This window comes from Mobula birostris, chromosome 13 (assembly GCF_030028105.1).
Source record: "Mobula birostris isolate sMobBir1 chromosome 13, sMobBir1.hap1, whole genome shotgun sequence".
Lineage (NCBI taxonomy): Eukaryota > Metazoa > Chordata > Chondrichthyes > Myliobatiformes > Myliobatidae > Mobula > Mobula birostris.
Window position 1 is genome coordinate 84,168,007 of NC_092382.1, and position 15,551 is coordinate 84,183,557.

At 42.0% G+C, this 15,551-nt stretch overlaps 1 pseudogene; it reads left to right on the forward strand.

Moving 5' to 3' along the window:
• LOC140207084 (uncharacterized) overlaps positions 1-15,551 on the forward strand; it is a 216,073-nt pseudogene that overhangs the window by 30,056 nt on the left and 170,466 nt on the right.

Sequence of the window (15,551 nt, forward strand, 5' to 3'; positions counted from 1 at the left end):
TCCAAAGTACCTGTTCAACTCATCTGCCATTCCCTTGTTCCCCATAATAAATTCACCCGCTTCTGTCTTCAAGGGCCCAATTTTGGTCTTAACTATTTTTTTTCCTTTTCACATACCTAAAGAAGCTTTTTACTATCCTCCTTTATATTCTTGGCTAGTTTACCTTCATACCTCATTTTTTTCCTCCACATATTGCCTTTTTATTTACCTTCTGTTGCTCTTTAAACGTTTCCCAATCCTCCGGCTTCCCACTCTTCTTTGCTATGTTATACTTCCCTTTTATTTTTAGAACTATACTCAAGCCCTCAGCAACAATATTCGTACCAGTTGATAATCATGAAAAGCTGAATGCGTCTTGAGTCAGTGATCATTTCTGTATCTTTGTTCTCTTTGCTCAGTGTGCAAAGCATTTCTAGCAACGTAACAGGCTGAGATGTGCACATTCTTCAATAACTGCAGTCATCTCCATGCTAGCAGCTGATGAGCATTTGTTGGATACGGTTAAACAGTTTTGAGATCCATTAGCCCATGTGGGAGGAGGCTGCCCATCAAGCTTGAACATTTCCCCGCATGTCACCGAAACTTTGGAACTAGAGCTTTGCTCTTCAGAGCAACATCTGAATCAATGGGAGTGCTGCAGACCATGGGTCTATTTGTTCGATGTGTATGCTAAGGGAAGGTGGTAGGGGTTCCAGCTGAATTTATTTTTTTTCTCCCATTCACCTGCAGTTTACCTCAAATTCATTTAATGGTGTTTTGACCTCAGCAAGTCTGGTGATTGAACAGACCGTTTTGGTTCTGCAGTAAGAAGATTTTGGGCAGGGTTCAACCCTGGTTATTATTGAATGGTTTGTGATATTTGGGAAATGCCCATGGCTGTGTTGGGTGTGCGATGGTTTAAAGTAGTGGTCACCAACCTTTTTAAGCCCAAGATCCCCTACCTCGACCTCAGTGAAAGGCAAGATCTACCTACTAAATCGTTTGGAGAAAAAACAGCTCAGATTGTACTTCCAATTTGTGGCCTTTTATTTGGGCGAATTGTATTTGAATTACACAAAATACTTTTTCGTGCTGAAATGCTTTACGCCAAAGAAGCAATTACCATTAATTTATATGGAAAAACAATTTTGAGCGTTTCCAGACCCAAAAAAATAACCTAACAAATCATACCAAATAACACTTAAAACCTAAAAAAACAGTAACATATAGTAAAAGCAGGAATGATATGATAAATACACAGCCTATATAAAGTAGAAATAATGTATGTACAGTGTAGTTTCACTGAACAGAATCGCCAAACACGATTTGTAGAAAAGAATCGCCACATACACGCATGCACACATCATGCACGCGCACAGAGGTGCCCCCGGCCGGCCGGTCGGCAAGAATATTGTCAATATTAAACCGGTCTGCGGTGCCAGAAAGGTTGGGGTCCCCTGCCTTTGACCACAGGGCCAGCAGGCAGTGGTCGGCACGTAATGTCCTGCAAGCCCTGCGGGAGAAGGACGTGATGGACACAGTGGGGTGGTTCCCTGAGCAGACCGTCCAGTTCATCTGGCAAAATGCCTCATCGCCAGACCTCACCAACAGGCACCAGGACCTCGCCTGGCTGGCGGTGAGAGGAGCCCTCCTGTACGCCCGGGACGTCATCTCCACACCCTGCTGCCCACGGGAGGACTGCAATGAGGAGGAGTCTGTGAACCACATCTTGTACACTGAGTTCGCAGAGAGGGTGTGGAGCAGGATGGAAGGGACGGTATCGAGACTCATGCCCAACAGCTGAGTAACCGAGGATCCCTGATTTATGGGCTGCTCTTGGGGATGCACAGGGAGACCAACATCCGGTGCTGCTGGCAGATCATCAACTCGGTGAAAGACGTTCTTTGGTCGGCCCGAAACTTGATGATCTACCAGCACATGGAGATGTCCGTGGGAGAATGCTGCCGACTGACACATTCTCGGCTGCAGGAGTACGTGCTGAGGGACGCACTGAAACTCGGTGCAGCCACCGCAAGGGCCCGGTGGGGAAGGGCCACAGTTTAAGATTCGTCACCCGTGGGAGTGGGAGGGTCGGGTGGGCAGTGTACACCTCATCAGCAGTATGGATAGTTGAATCAACATTGTGTCACAGGAGTGGCTAGAAATGGAGAAAGGTATTGACTGTAATGGAACTTCGATAAAGGAATGAGAGTCAACGCCTGGCTTTTTATTGTAAATAAGTTTTATTCTTGACTAAGGTTTGAGAGTCAACGAATGATATATTGTAAACGTCTTTATTTTGAACAAGGACTGAGAGTCAATGCATGATTTATTGTAAATAACTATTGACTAAAGACTCAGTCAACAAATGTTCTTTTTTTGTAAATAACTTTATTTTGTAGTATTTCTGAATAAAGTACATTTTTGGAGAAGGTTAGTGAAGTGTCTTCTGTGGCCGGAGCCTGATCCTTCACTGAGAGGTGGGAGGAGACCACTCGGCCCATTGGCGATTCCGGCTCCCCTGGGTGGGAAGGAGGGATCCCGGCAGAAGATGGGAGGGGGAGGATTTTATTGGAAGGATGAAGATGGTGAGAGAGGGGGCGGACAGGATGTTTGTTCCGGTGGGGGCAGGAGGGGCTCATCTGTGGAAATGTCTGTGCCCACAGTGGTGGCGAGCAGTGGACTTCACCACATTGGGGGGCAAACACCGGCAGACTGTTGTCCTGCAAGCGGGGCCAATGGTCCGGGAAAAGTGACAATCATTTGGGATTTGTTGAGATTGTACCGGGAATATGGTGTAAAATCCCGCTCCCCACACTAACACGGGTTATACAGACCAAAGAACAAACTGCCGGAGGAACTCAGTGGGTCGGGCAGCATCTGTGGAGGGAAATGGACCGTCAACATTTCGGGCCGAGACCCTCCCTCTGGACTGAGAGTGGATGGGAAATAGTCAGAGAAGAGAGGTGAGGGGTGGGGATGGGGCAAGAGCTGAGGAGTGAGAGGTGGATCCAGGTGAGGGGGAGGTGGGAAGGTGGAAATAGTGACAGGGTGGGAGGTGTTCTGTTCACTGTTCAGTCTGCTGGCTGGGCTCATTACCCAACCCCCGATGCAGTACAGGCCTTCCGCTTGTTGGACAATACACATGTTGCATTAAGATGCGCCTGACAAATTCTACATCTAAATCACTTTCAGTCAGCAGGTCCAAGTTTATATTTGTCCGTTCGTTCGCCATGTGCTGTGTCACATGATGTAGGTGGTTGTGGCCTTTCCATGACTGATTGCTCAGCAATTTTTCTACTGCGGTGGTTTGCCATTGCTGCTTTCTGGGCAGTGTCTTTTCAAGATGTTGGGATTATCAGTACTCTTCAGAGACAGCCGTTATCAGTACTGGTCAGAGACAGCCGTTATCAGTACTGTTCAGAGACAGCCGTTATCAGTACTGGTCAGAGACAGCCGTTATCAGTACTGTTCAGAGACAGCCGTTATCAGTACTGGTCAGAGACAGCCGTTATCAGTACTCCTCAGAGACAGCCGTTATCAGTACTGGTCAGAGACAGCCGTTATCAGTACTCTTCAGAGACAGCCGTTATCAGTACTGTTCAGAGACAGCCGTTATCAGTACTGGTCAGAGACAGCCGTTATCAGTACTGTTCAGAGACAGCCGTTATCAGTACTGGTCAGAGACAGCCGTTATCAGTACTGTTCAGAGACAGCCGTTTTCAGTACTGGTCAGAGACAGCCGTTATCAGTACTGTTCAGAGACAGCCGTTATCAGTACTCTTCAGAGACAGCCGTTATCAGTACTGGTCAGAGACAGCCGTTATCAGTACTGGTCAGAGACAGCCGTTATCAGTACTCTTCAGAGACAGCCGTTATCAGTACTGGTCAGAGACAGCCGTTATCAGTACTCTTCAGAGACAGACTGCCCGGTGTCAGTGGACACATTAGCAGAACTTGTGACACGCGCTGGCTACTCATAAGATCCCATGGCTTCACATCACCCTGATCGGGGTGGCGGGAGGGGTTGTGCTAAGTAGGAGCAATGCCTCGCCCAAGGGTGACATACAGGTCAGTGGAGGGAGGAAGAACCATCAAATTCATCCTTCCAAAGTGAATCACTCTACACTTTTCCATGTTGAACCCCATCTGGCACTTTTCATCCCTGTTCCGCATCCTGTCGATGTCCTGTTGTAAGCTACGACAATCTTCTATATTAACCACAACTCTAGCAATCTCCATATCATCTGCAAACTTACAAATTCCACCCTTCCACTTCCTCAAACAAATCATCTATTTAAAAAACTATAAACAGGGGATCACAGAACAGATCCCTGCACGTCACCACTGATCATACGCGTAATTATCATCTACCTTCTGCTGACAAAAGCCAATTCTGAATGCACCAGCTAGTTTCAAAGGACTCTGCCTCAGACAGCTGGGTTGTTGGAATGTGCCTCTGAAGCCTGACAGCAGACTAGCAAGTGAATGTTTGATAGAGCAGTCAGAAACCGGAGTTGCCAGCCTGAGTCAGGGCTTTGAGGCTCCAGAGAGAGAGAGATGGGGTCTGGAGTTTATAAGGAGGAAGAATAGGAATCAGACCAGCATAATCTGCCTACATATGAAAAATCAGAAACATTTGGAAACTGGTTGTTCGAAAAAATGTGGTAATTTCTGCAAATTACTGGTGGTAATCAACAGATCAGGCAGCAAATGTGGAGAGGAATAAATAAACAACGTTTAGACCGAGCCCCTTCAGCATGCCCAGACTGTGTACTTCTCTGCTTCGTTGCTGCCTGAACTGCAGAGTTCCTCCAGCATTTTATGTGTGTGCGTCCCTGTATTTCCAGCAACTGCAGAATCTCTTGTGTTTTATATCTGCATTTGCAAGAGGATTGTACTTTGGCATTCGATACACAGAATGCATGTATTTTATGGGAACCGGCTTCTACGTTAAAACAGCTGCTGATTTTTCTCTACACACAAAAAAAACAGAGGTATGGATTTGGAACCAGGGCTGGCAGTAATCTTTAATGGCACCGTGATTACCCATAAAGCCCTGTGTTCTAAATATTCGCCGTCGCTGAAGCACCGATCAAATGCGGAGGCGTCGGGGTTGCGGATGATCCCGAAAATCGCGCATGCGCGCAGTATACAAAAGACTTCAAACAATCGACTACAGGTAAGAGCATTTCTCCGGGCGGTTTTCCAACACCTACTGAGGGTCAATTGCTGTCAGCTGCGGACTCCATGGCTAGCAATCCGGGCACAATCCTGCTCTCGTCCCTCTCTCTCAGCCCCACGATCCGTACACGGGCCCCGGGGAGCTTCCGGCTGATGAGGGAACGGGAACCGATGGATCTCTCAGACAGAGCTGAGCTCCAGCTTTCTAAATGCAAGGATTAGGAACTCGGAGAAAGGGGACAAAATCTTTTACATCAGCAGGTGAGAAAATCACCTTTGTTCTACTTCCAATCACAAACAAGAGAAAATCTGCAGATGCTGGAAATTCAAGCAACGCGCAGAAAATGCTGGATGAATTCAGCATTAGTACTCTTTTCCATAGATGCTGCCTGGCCTGCTGAGTTCCTCCAGCAGTTTTTGACCTATTCTCTGTGCGTACATAATGACATCAAACAACTTTGCCCTGGGCAACAAGTAGCTTTCACACCACAAATGAGCCAGACTCCAATGAGACAGAATACAGCCCTTCCCTTCAGATTCATTGGCATTGCCATCAATGAGTTCACCACCGTCAGTCACCTGGGGGAGGGTTCAGGGGAAATATTTATGTACAATACAGAAACTGGTGTTACCTGAGTGATATTTGGAAATCTGCCTTTTTAAAGCATAATTTAGGAAGCAAATCACGTATGGAAAATGTGCAAAAGCTCTGGTGAGAAAATCCTTCATTACCCATTACAGGCCTGCTACATAGGTTGTGTGAGAGTGCAGATGAATTCAATCGAACCCAGAGGAGATCAAAGTTCTTTTTGACAGTATTTGCTAGCTGTTAAAATGACTACCTCGCTATATAAAATTCAATTTGTCACTGGGTAAAAAATGCACAGTACAAGATTTATGTGCACACTGGTCATTACAAATTAGAGGGGACATTGATGGGAAGGTGGGGAGACCTCCAGTGTCTCTGATGCCCTCACCTACAAGATGTGCATCCAGCTGCAGCTTGTAATCCTGTACTTTAAGGAGTTGGAACTTGAAATGGTATTTGGTAAGTGGGAGGCATTCAGAAGTGAAATTTTGGGGTGTAAAGTTCGTCTGAGCCTGCAAAAATAAAAATTGAAAGGTAACTGGTGTAGGGAACCTTGGTCTTCAAGAGATATTGAGGCCCCTTATATTTTGTTCCTCCAAATGGCTCAGTCTGTTGGGTCCTATCAAGACTCATTAATGACTACAATATCATAATTCCATGCCCTGAGCTCATCTGACTTTCTTTTTATATCATCGTCTGTTGATTTCTAAAAGCTTCCCAATAGTTTTTGTTCTTTTGTTTGCCCTCTCTTTGGATTTTACGTTAACTTTGGCTTCTCATTTCAGCCACGGTTGCGTCTTCCTGCCTTTCCAATGCTTCCACTTCTTTGGGATGTATCAATCACTCAGCTCTCAAATTGCTCCCAGAAAACCCAGCCATTGCTGCTCCATTGTCATTCCTACCTTTTCCCTTCCAAACAAGTCTGCCAGAGAAACATGGAGAAGTTCAGTACGGAAACAGGGTATTTGGCCCAACTAATCAATGCCGAAAAAACATTTAAGCTGTCTAATGCAACTACCTGCACAAGGACCATTGCCCTCCATACCCCTACCATCCAGGCTCCCGTCCAAATGTATTTTAAATGGTGAAACTGAGCTCATATTTACCACTTGTGCTGGCATCTCATTCCACATTCTTATGACCATTTCAGTACAGAGCTTTTCCAAATATTCCCGTTAAATTTTCACCTTCCCCACTTACCCATGACCTCTGGTTGTCATCCCACCCAACCTCAGTGGAAAAAGCTGCTTGCATTTACCCTATCTATACCCTCATAATTTTGTATACTTCTAACAAATCCTTAAAGCAATGTATAATTTCCTTGTTTATCTTTAGAGCCATTTTTAGGTATATAAGATGATGAGGGGCATTGATCGTGTGGATAGCCAGAGGTTTTTTTCCCAGGGCTGAAATTGCTAAAACGAGGGGACATAGTTTTAAGGTGCTTGGAAATAGATACCAAGGGGATGTCAGGGGTAAGTTTTTTTTTTACACAGCGAGTCTTGGGTGCATGGAATGCACTGCCGGCTATTTGTGTGAGAGTGTTTCAGTTACTGTGGGGCCAGGCACCCATGCAGCTCAGTGGAAACAGGGAATAATACCAATGGAGAGAATCAAACTGAGTCAGTTCACAGACTGGAGATGACAGAAATGCTCCATTCTTATAGAGACAGGAGGAGCATCAGAGAATTTGTTGGTCATTCTAGTACCAGGTATGATATTGTGGCCATCACAGAGATGTGGCTAAAGGATGCATGTCTCTGGGAGCTGAACGTCCAAGGATACACGGTGTATCAGAAGGATAGGAAGGTAGGCAGAGGGGGAGGCGTGCCTTTATTGGTAAGAAATGATATTAAATCATTAGAAAGAGGTGGTATATGATTGGAAGGTGCAGAATCTTTATGGGTTGAGCTAAGAAATCGCAGGGGTAAAAGGACCCTGATGGCAGTTATTTATAGGCCTCCAAACAGCTACAGTGATGTGGACTAGAAATTACAACAGGAAATAGAAAAGGCTTGTCAGAAGGGCGGTGTTATGATAATTGTTGGGGATTTTAACATGCGAGTGGATAGGGAAAATCAGGTCGGCACTGGATCTCAAGAGAGAGAATTTGTAGAATGTCTGCGAGATGGCTTTTTAGAACAGCTTGTTGTTGAGCCCACTAGGGGATCGGATGTACTGGATTGGGTATTGTGTAATGAACCGGAGGTGATTGGAGAGATTGAGGTGAAGGAACCCTTAGGAGGCAGTTATCATAACATGATTGAGTTCACTGTGAAATTTGAAAAAGAAGCCGAAATCTGATATGTCGGTATTTCAGTGGAGTAAAGGAAATTACAGTGACATGAGAGAGGAACTGGCTAAAGTTGACTGGAAAGGGACACTGGCGGGAAAGATGGCAGAGCAGCAGTGGCTGAAGTTTATGCGAGAAATGAGGAAGGTGCAAGACAGGTATATTCCAAAAAAGAAATTTTGGAATGGAAAGAGGAAGCAACAATGGTTGACAAGAGAAGTCAAAGCCAAAGTTAAAGCAATGGAGGGGGCATACAAGGAAGTAAAAATTAGTGGGAAGACAGAGGATTGGAAAGTTTTTATAAGCTTACAAAAGGATACTAAGAAGGTCATTAAGAGGGAAAAGATTAACTATGAAAGGAAGCTAACAAATAATATCAAAGACGATACTGAAAGCTTTTTCAAGTATATAAAGAGTAAAAGACAGGTGATAGTAGATATAGGACCGATAGAAAATGATGCTGGAGAAATTGTAATGGGAGATAAGGAGATGGTGGAGGAACCGAATGAGTATTTTGCATCAGTCTTCACTGAGGAAGACATCAGTATACTGGACATTCAAGGGTGGCAGGGAAGAGAAGTGTGCGCAGTCACAATTACGACAGAGAAAGTACTCAGGAAGCTGAATGGTCTAAAGGTATATAAATCTCCCGGACCAGGTGGAATGCACCCGCGTGTTCTGAAGGAAGTAGCTGTGGAGATTGCGGAGGCATTAGCAATGATCTTTCAAAAGTCGATAGATTCTGACATGGTTCCGGAGGACTGGAAGATTGCAAATGTCACTCCGCTATTTAAGAAGGGGGCAAGGAAGCAAAAAGGAAATTATACACCTGTTAGTTTGACATCGGTGGTTGGGGAGTTGTTGGAGTCAGTTGTCAAGGATGAGGTTACAGAGTACCTGGAGGCACATGACAAGATAGGCAGAACTCAGCATGGCTTCCTTAAAGGAAAATCCTGCCTGACAAACCTATAACAATTTTTTGAGGAAATTACAAGTAGGCTACACAAGGGAGATGCAGTGGAGGTCGTATATTTGGATTTTCAGAAAGCCTTTGACAAGGTGCCACACATGAGGCTACTTAAGATAAGAGCCCATGGAATTACGGGAAAGTTACATACGTGGATAGAGTGTTGGCTGATTGGTAGGAAACAGAGTGGGAATAAAGGGATCCTATTCTGGTTGGCTGCGGTTACCAGTGGTGTTCCACAGGGGTCCGTGTTGGGGCCGCTTCTTTTTACATTGTACATCAATAATTTGGATTATGGAATAGAGGGCTTTGTGGCTAAGTTTGCTGATGATACAAAGATAGGTGGAGGGGCCGGTAGTGCAGAGGCAACGGAGAGTCTGCAGAGAGACTTGGATAGATTGGAAGAATGGGCAAAGAAGTGGCAAATAAAGTACAATGTTGGAAAGTGTATGGTTATGCACTTTGGCAGAAGAAATAAACGGGCAGACTATTATTTAAACGGGGAGAGAATTCAAAGTTCTGAGATACAACGGGACTTGGGAGTTCTTGTACACGCTACCCTTAAGGTTAACCTCCAGGTTGAGTCGGTGGTGAAGAAGGTGAATGCAATGTTGGCATTCATTTCTAGAGGAATAGAGTATAGGAGCAGGGATGTGATGTTGAGGCTCCATAAGGTGCTGGTGAGACCTCACTTGTAGTACTGTGGGCAGTTTTCGTCTCCTTATTTAAGAAAGGATGTGCTGATGTTGGAGAGGGTACAGAGAAGATTCACTGGAATGATTCAGGGAATGAGAGGGTTAACATATGAGGAACGTTTGTCCGCTCTTGGACTGTATTCCTTAGAGTTTAGAAGAATGAGGGGAGACCTCAGAGAAACATTTCGAATGTTAAAAGGCATGGACAGAGTGGATGTGGCAAAGTTGTTTCCCATGATGGGGGAGTCTAGTACGAGAGGGCATGACTTAAGGATTGAAGGGCGCCCTTTCAGAACAGAGATGCGAAGAATTTTTTTTAGTCAGAGGGTGGTGAATCTGGAATTTGTTGCCATGGGCAGCAGTGGAGGCCAAGTCATTGGGTGTATTTAAGGCAGAGATTGATAGGTATCTGAGTAGCCAGGACATCAAAGGTTATGGTGAGAAGGCGGGGGAGTGGGACTAAATGGGAGAATGGATCAGCTCATGATAAAATGGCGGAGCAGACTCGATGGGCCAAATGGCTGACTTCTGCTCCTTTGTCTTATGGTCTATTCATTATGCATAATGATTTAGTTATGGTCCTAGACCAGCACTGTGCATAGTTAGAAGATGATTTCTCTCTCCAACTTGAGTTGAACTTCATGCCAGATGCCATTTGCAACTCATTTGAAATGTTGTCCTGCACTCATTGATGGATTTTGTACATCTTTTTACAGGTTAAAAATGACAAAGAATTTGTCTACGGGAATCTCGAACACAACACACCAGTTTTGCTGTCTCTGTCCAGATACTGAAAAAGTGGAGCAAGGGATTCACTCGATCATTCCTCCTGCTCAGACTGTGGGCAGGGATTCAGTCGGTCATTTCAACTGAAGGTACATCAGCAAGTTCACACTGGGCAAGGCTGTTCATCTGTTCTGTGTGTGAGAAGGGATTCAGTTGGTCTTCCCACCTGTGGACACACCAGTCGGTTCACACTGCACAGAGGCTGGTCATCTGCTGAATTTGTGGAGAAGGATTCACTCGGTCATCTGACCTATTGGCTAACCAGCGAGTTCACACCAGTGAGCAGCCGTTCACCTGCTCAGACTGTGGGAAGGGATTCACTTGCTCATCTAATCTGAAGGTACATCAGTGAATTCACACCGGAGAGAGGCCGTTCACCTGTTCAGACTGCGGGAAGGGATTCACTCGGTCATCCGACCTACTGCTGCACAAGTCAGTTCACACTGGAGAGAGGCCATTCACCTGCTCGGACTGTGGGAATGGATTCACTCAGTCATTCACACTAATGGCACACCAGCGAGTTCACACTGGGGAGAGGCCGTTCACCTGCTCAGACTGTGGGAAGGGATTCATTTCATCATCTAATCTGAAGGTACATCAGCGACTTCACACTGGCGAGAGGCCGTTCACCTGCTCAGACTGTGGGAAGGGATTCATTTCATCATCTAATCTGAAGGTACATCAACGAGTTCACACTGGAGAGAGGCCATTCACCTGCTCAGACTGTGGTAAGGGATTCACTCAGTCATCATCCCTCATGGCACACCAGTCAGTTCACTTCGAGGAGCGGCCGTTCACCTGCTCAGTGTGTGGGAAGGGATTTATTCGGTCATCTCAACTGCAGAGACACCAGTAAGTTCACACTGGATAGAGGCCAATCGCCTGCTCAGACTTTGGGAAGAGAAGCCATTAAAGTTCTTTTTGAACGTGTTATATTTACTTTTTAGTGACATTCTTGAAGCCTGTCTGATACTGGATAGAGCCCACCGAATTCGACGTCCTAAGCCTTCAGCCAAAATGAAACCACGTCCTGTGATAGTTTTTCCATTATTTTACAACCAAAGAAGCTATTCTTCAGGATGCAAGGAAAAGGGATGAGCTAATTTATAACGATATAAAGATTCATATAGTTGAAGATTTCACCACAGAGATTTATGCTGATAGAATCAAATATTGGGAAGTCATGGCTGAACTTTTTAAGATTTAACTGTCATTCCTCTCTGCGCTATTTGGCTTGTCTGATAATTACTCCACCTAACACTCGTCCAAAACAGATTGACTGCCCAGAAGACGGTTGGAAAATTTTAAAGGAGTTTAAGCTTATTTCATAAACAATTTCAAAAGTTAGTCCTTATCTGGGAGCTGTTTGTAATGGCTTCAATGAAAGTCTGCTCCTCGTTTTATGAGTGCCCAGACATGGACTTGGTTGACTTAGATCTTCTGTTGTTTGCTTTAATAGTTAATATAGTTTTGGATTTTATATATTTATTTACTTATTTTTTACTTATTATTTACTTAATTGTCAGTCTTTAACATTAGTTGTAGTATATTAGTTGGTTGGATTTATCTTTTTTTGAATACATGGTTAAGTATTTTAAATGAATTTAAGATGGCTGTTTTAGTTAGGTGTTATCTATTGGTAGACATAATATGAAAAGATTTGGAACTTGTTTTTTTTTATGTACCCTTTATTGTGTCTGTTTGGTGATGGTAACGTATTACTTTGTAAGCAGTGGCTGCTAATTGGAGACGGGGGCCAAGGGTTTGAGTAGCATGCTGTCTGCCTAGTGGACAGTTTCCGGGGGAGGGGGGTGGATCTATTACATTAATTTTTTTTTGGACTGGGCAATCCTGATAGTTTTTTTTTGTCAATTATCTTGCTTTTCTTTCTGATCAAGTCATGCTTTGTCCTTTCTTCAGATTTAGTTTGTGCCTGCGCATTAGCTTTCTTTAGACAATTTTAAATTACACTTTAAATATGGATCTTAATAAAATTAGTATAATATCTTGGAATCTGAACGGTATGAGTCAACCTATTAAGCACAGAAAGATTTTTAAGAGGATATTGTTTTTGTGCAGGAGACTCATATCCGTAGGCAGGATGAAAATAGTTTTTTTTAAGTATTGGAAAGGACCTTATTTCATTCTTTATCGGTAAATAAAATAAGAGGGGTATCTATTTGTATTCATTCTAAAATCCATTTTGTACATTTTAATACTGTCACTGACTTAATTGGAAGATATTTAATTGTTACTGGTCTGTTATGTGGTCAGAAGTGGGTTTGGTGTGTGTTTATGCACCTAATTATAGATGGCCCTGAATTTTTTAAGAAGTTATCTTCTGTGCTGCCAAATTTAAAGGAATATCAGTTGATTATGGGCTGTCTCAATCGTCCACCAATTCGTCACTTCCTAATAAATCTGTGACTTGTATTAATACTTATTTATTAGAATGCGGTTTGGTCGATATTTGGAGATTTAGGCATCCTAAAGATAAGGATTTTTCTTTTTTTTCCACATGTATACCATAATTACTCAAGAATTGATTATATTTTGCTGGACACGCGATTGGTGCCCTCTGTCGCTGATTGTGCATATGATGTTATTGCGTTGTCGGATCATGCCCCCATGAAACTAACTTCAATGTTTTCTGATAATATTCTGAAGATACCACAGTGGAGATTTAATGTTGCATTGGTACAAGATTCAACCTTTGTAAATTTTATTAAAGAGCAAATTTCTCTATTTTTTGAATTAAATACAACTGAAGGAATGTCAAATTTGGTTATTTGGGATACGATGAAATCTTTTTTAGGGTCAGATGATTTCATACTCAGTAGGTTTAAGAAGGAAAACCAAGGCGGAACTTTTAGTGATTACTAATAGGATTAAAGAAATAGATAAGGTGTATTCAGTAATGCCTAGTGAAGATCTCTTTAAGGAAAGGGTGGAACTCCAAACACAGCATGATTTGCTTTTGACTTTCCCATTGAGTAACAACTTCTTAAATCTAAAAGCCAATTTTATATACATGGGGACAGGTCAGGCAAATTATTGGCTGGTCAATTAAAAGCAAATATGGCTAGAAGACAGATCCTGAAAATACGAAGACCTGATAGAACTGAAATGGTAGCTCCTTATGAAATTAATAAGGTATTTATGGATTTCTACTCTAACCTTTATAAATCTGAATTTTCAGACAATATTTCTTTTGTGAATAACTTTTTGCAAAAATTGAATATACATAAAATTTCTATCCAAGATATGAATACATTAGATGCACCTATTAAACAAGAGGAAATAGCAAGGGCTATGTCCTCTTCCCAACCAGGTACGGCTCTGGGACCAGATGGATACACAGTGGAATTTTATAAGACTTTCACTGAAATACTTACACCTCATTTATGTCAAATTTTCACTGATTCTATATCCTCTGGGAATCTCCCGAAAACTTTTTATGAAGCATCAATCTTATTAATTCCTAAAAAAGAAAAAGATTTATCTGAATGTGTTTCCTACAGACCAATAGCTCTACTGAATGTGGATTTTAAAATTCTTTCTAAGATCTTGACTAATAGACTTGAGAGTATTTTACCTAGTGTTGTTTCCAATGATCAAACTGGATTTATTAAAAATGGATATTCACATTTTAACATCTGAAGATTATTAAACATTATTCACTCTTCTCCATCTAAAGAATCTGAATGTGTTGTTTCTCTTGATGCAGAGAAAGCCTTTGATAGGGTGGAGTGGTCTTACTTATTTGAGGTTTTGGAAAATTTAATTCTGGACTGTGATTTATTTCCTGGATCAAATTGATCTATCAAGTCCCTATGGCTGCGGTTATAACTAATAATCAAAAATCTCCTCACTTTCGATTAAACAGAGGTACTCAGCAGGGATGTCCTCTTAGCGGTTTATTATTTAACTTGGCTTTAGAACCCCTTGCTATTGCTGTTAGAGATTCCAATACTGTTCAGGTTATTAAGAGAGGGGACAAAGTACACAAGGCTTCGTTGTATGCAGATGACCTGTTAGTTTATATTTTAGATCCTAGGAAATCTATTCCTTCTATGTTATCTATATTTCCTGAATTCAGTAGTTTTTCTAGATATAAATTAAATTTACGTAAAAGTGAGTTATTTCCCATTAATAATTACTCAGATCAATATCATCAAGTACCCTTTAGTATTGCTAAAAAATTACTTTACTTGGTAATAAAATTACTAAAAATTTTAAGGACCTGTATAAATATAATTTTCTTCCATTAATTTATTACACTCAACAAATGCTTTCTAAATGGTCACTTGTGACATTATCATTAATAGGTCAAATTAATACTATTAAAATGATAGTTCTACCGAAATTCTTAGATATATTTCAGGCTGTTCCTTCCTTTGTTCCTAAAACGTTTTTTGACAGAATAGACTCTATAATCTTATCTTATATTTGGAATAATAAAAATCCTAGCTTGAGTAAACCCTTATTGCAGAAATTAAAAAAGGATGGTGGTATGGCTTTGCCAAATTTTAGAATTATTATATTCAATATATTACTTTTTGGATTCATTATTCAGACATACATGAATATCCTTCATGGTTGGATTTGGAGGAAAACTCAGTAAAGGGGTTCTCTTTGGCCTCTTTACTGGGAGCTCCCCTTTCCTTTTTGTTTTCTAAAATTAGTAGACAAGACTTTAATCCCATTATTAAACATACATTAAGAATTTGGATTTGGTTTCGTAGATTTTTTTGAGTTAAATAATTTTGTTCTCTCTAGTAATATCCATTTCAATTATTGTTTTAAACTTTTGGATAAGGCCTTTTTAACTTGGAACACCAGGAAAATAACAACTTTTTCAGATTTGTTTTTAGGGGATTGTTTAGTGTCTTTTTCTCGGTTAGTGGATAAATATGACTTATCTAATGTACACTTTTTTAGATATTTACAAATTAGGATTTTTTTTTACATGGTATGCTGACAAATTACCCTTCTACTTATCCAACTAATATGACAGATGCTCTCTTTCAGCTTAAACCACTTCAAAAAGGGTTGCTA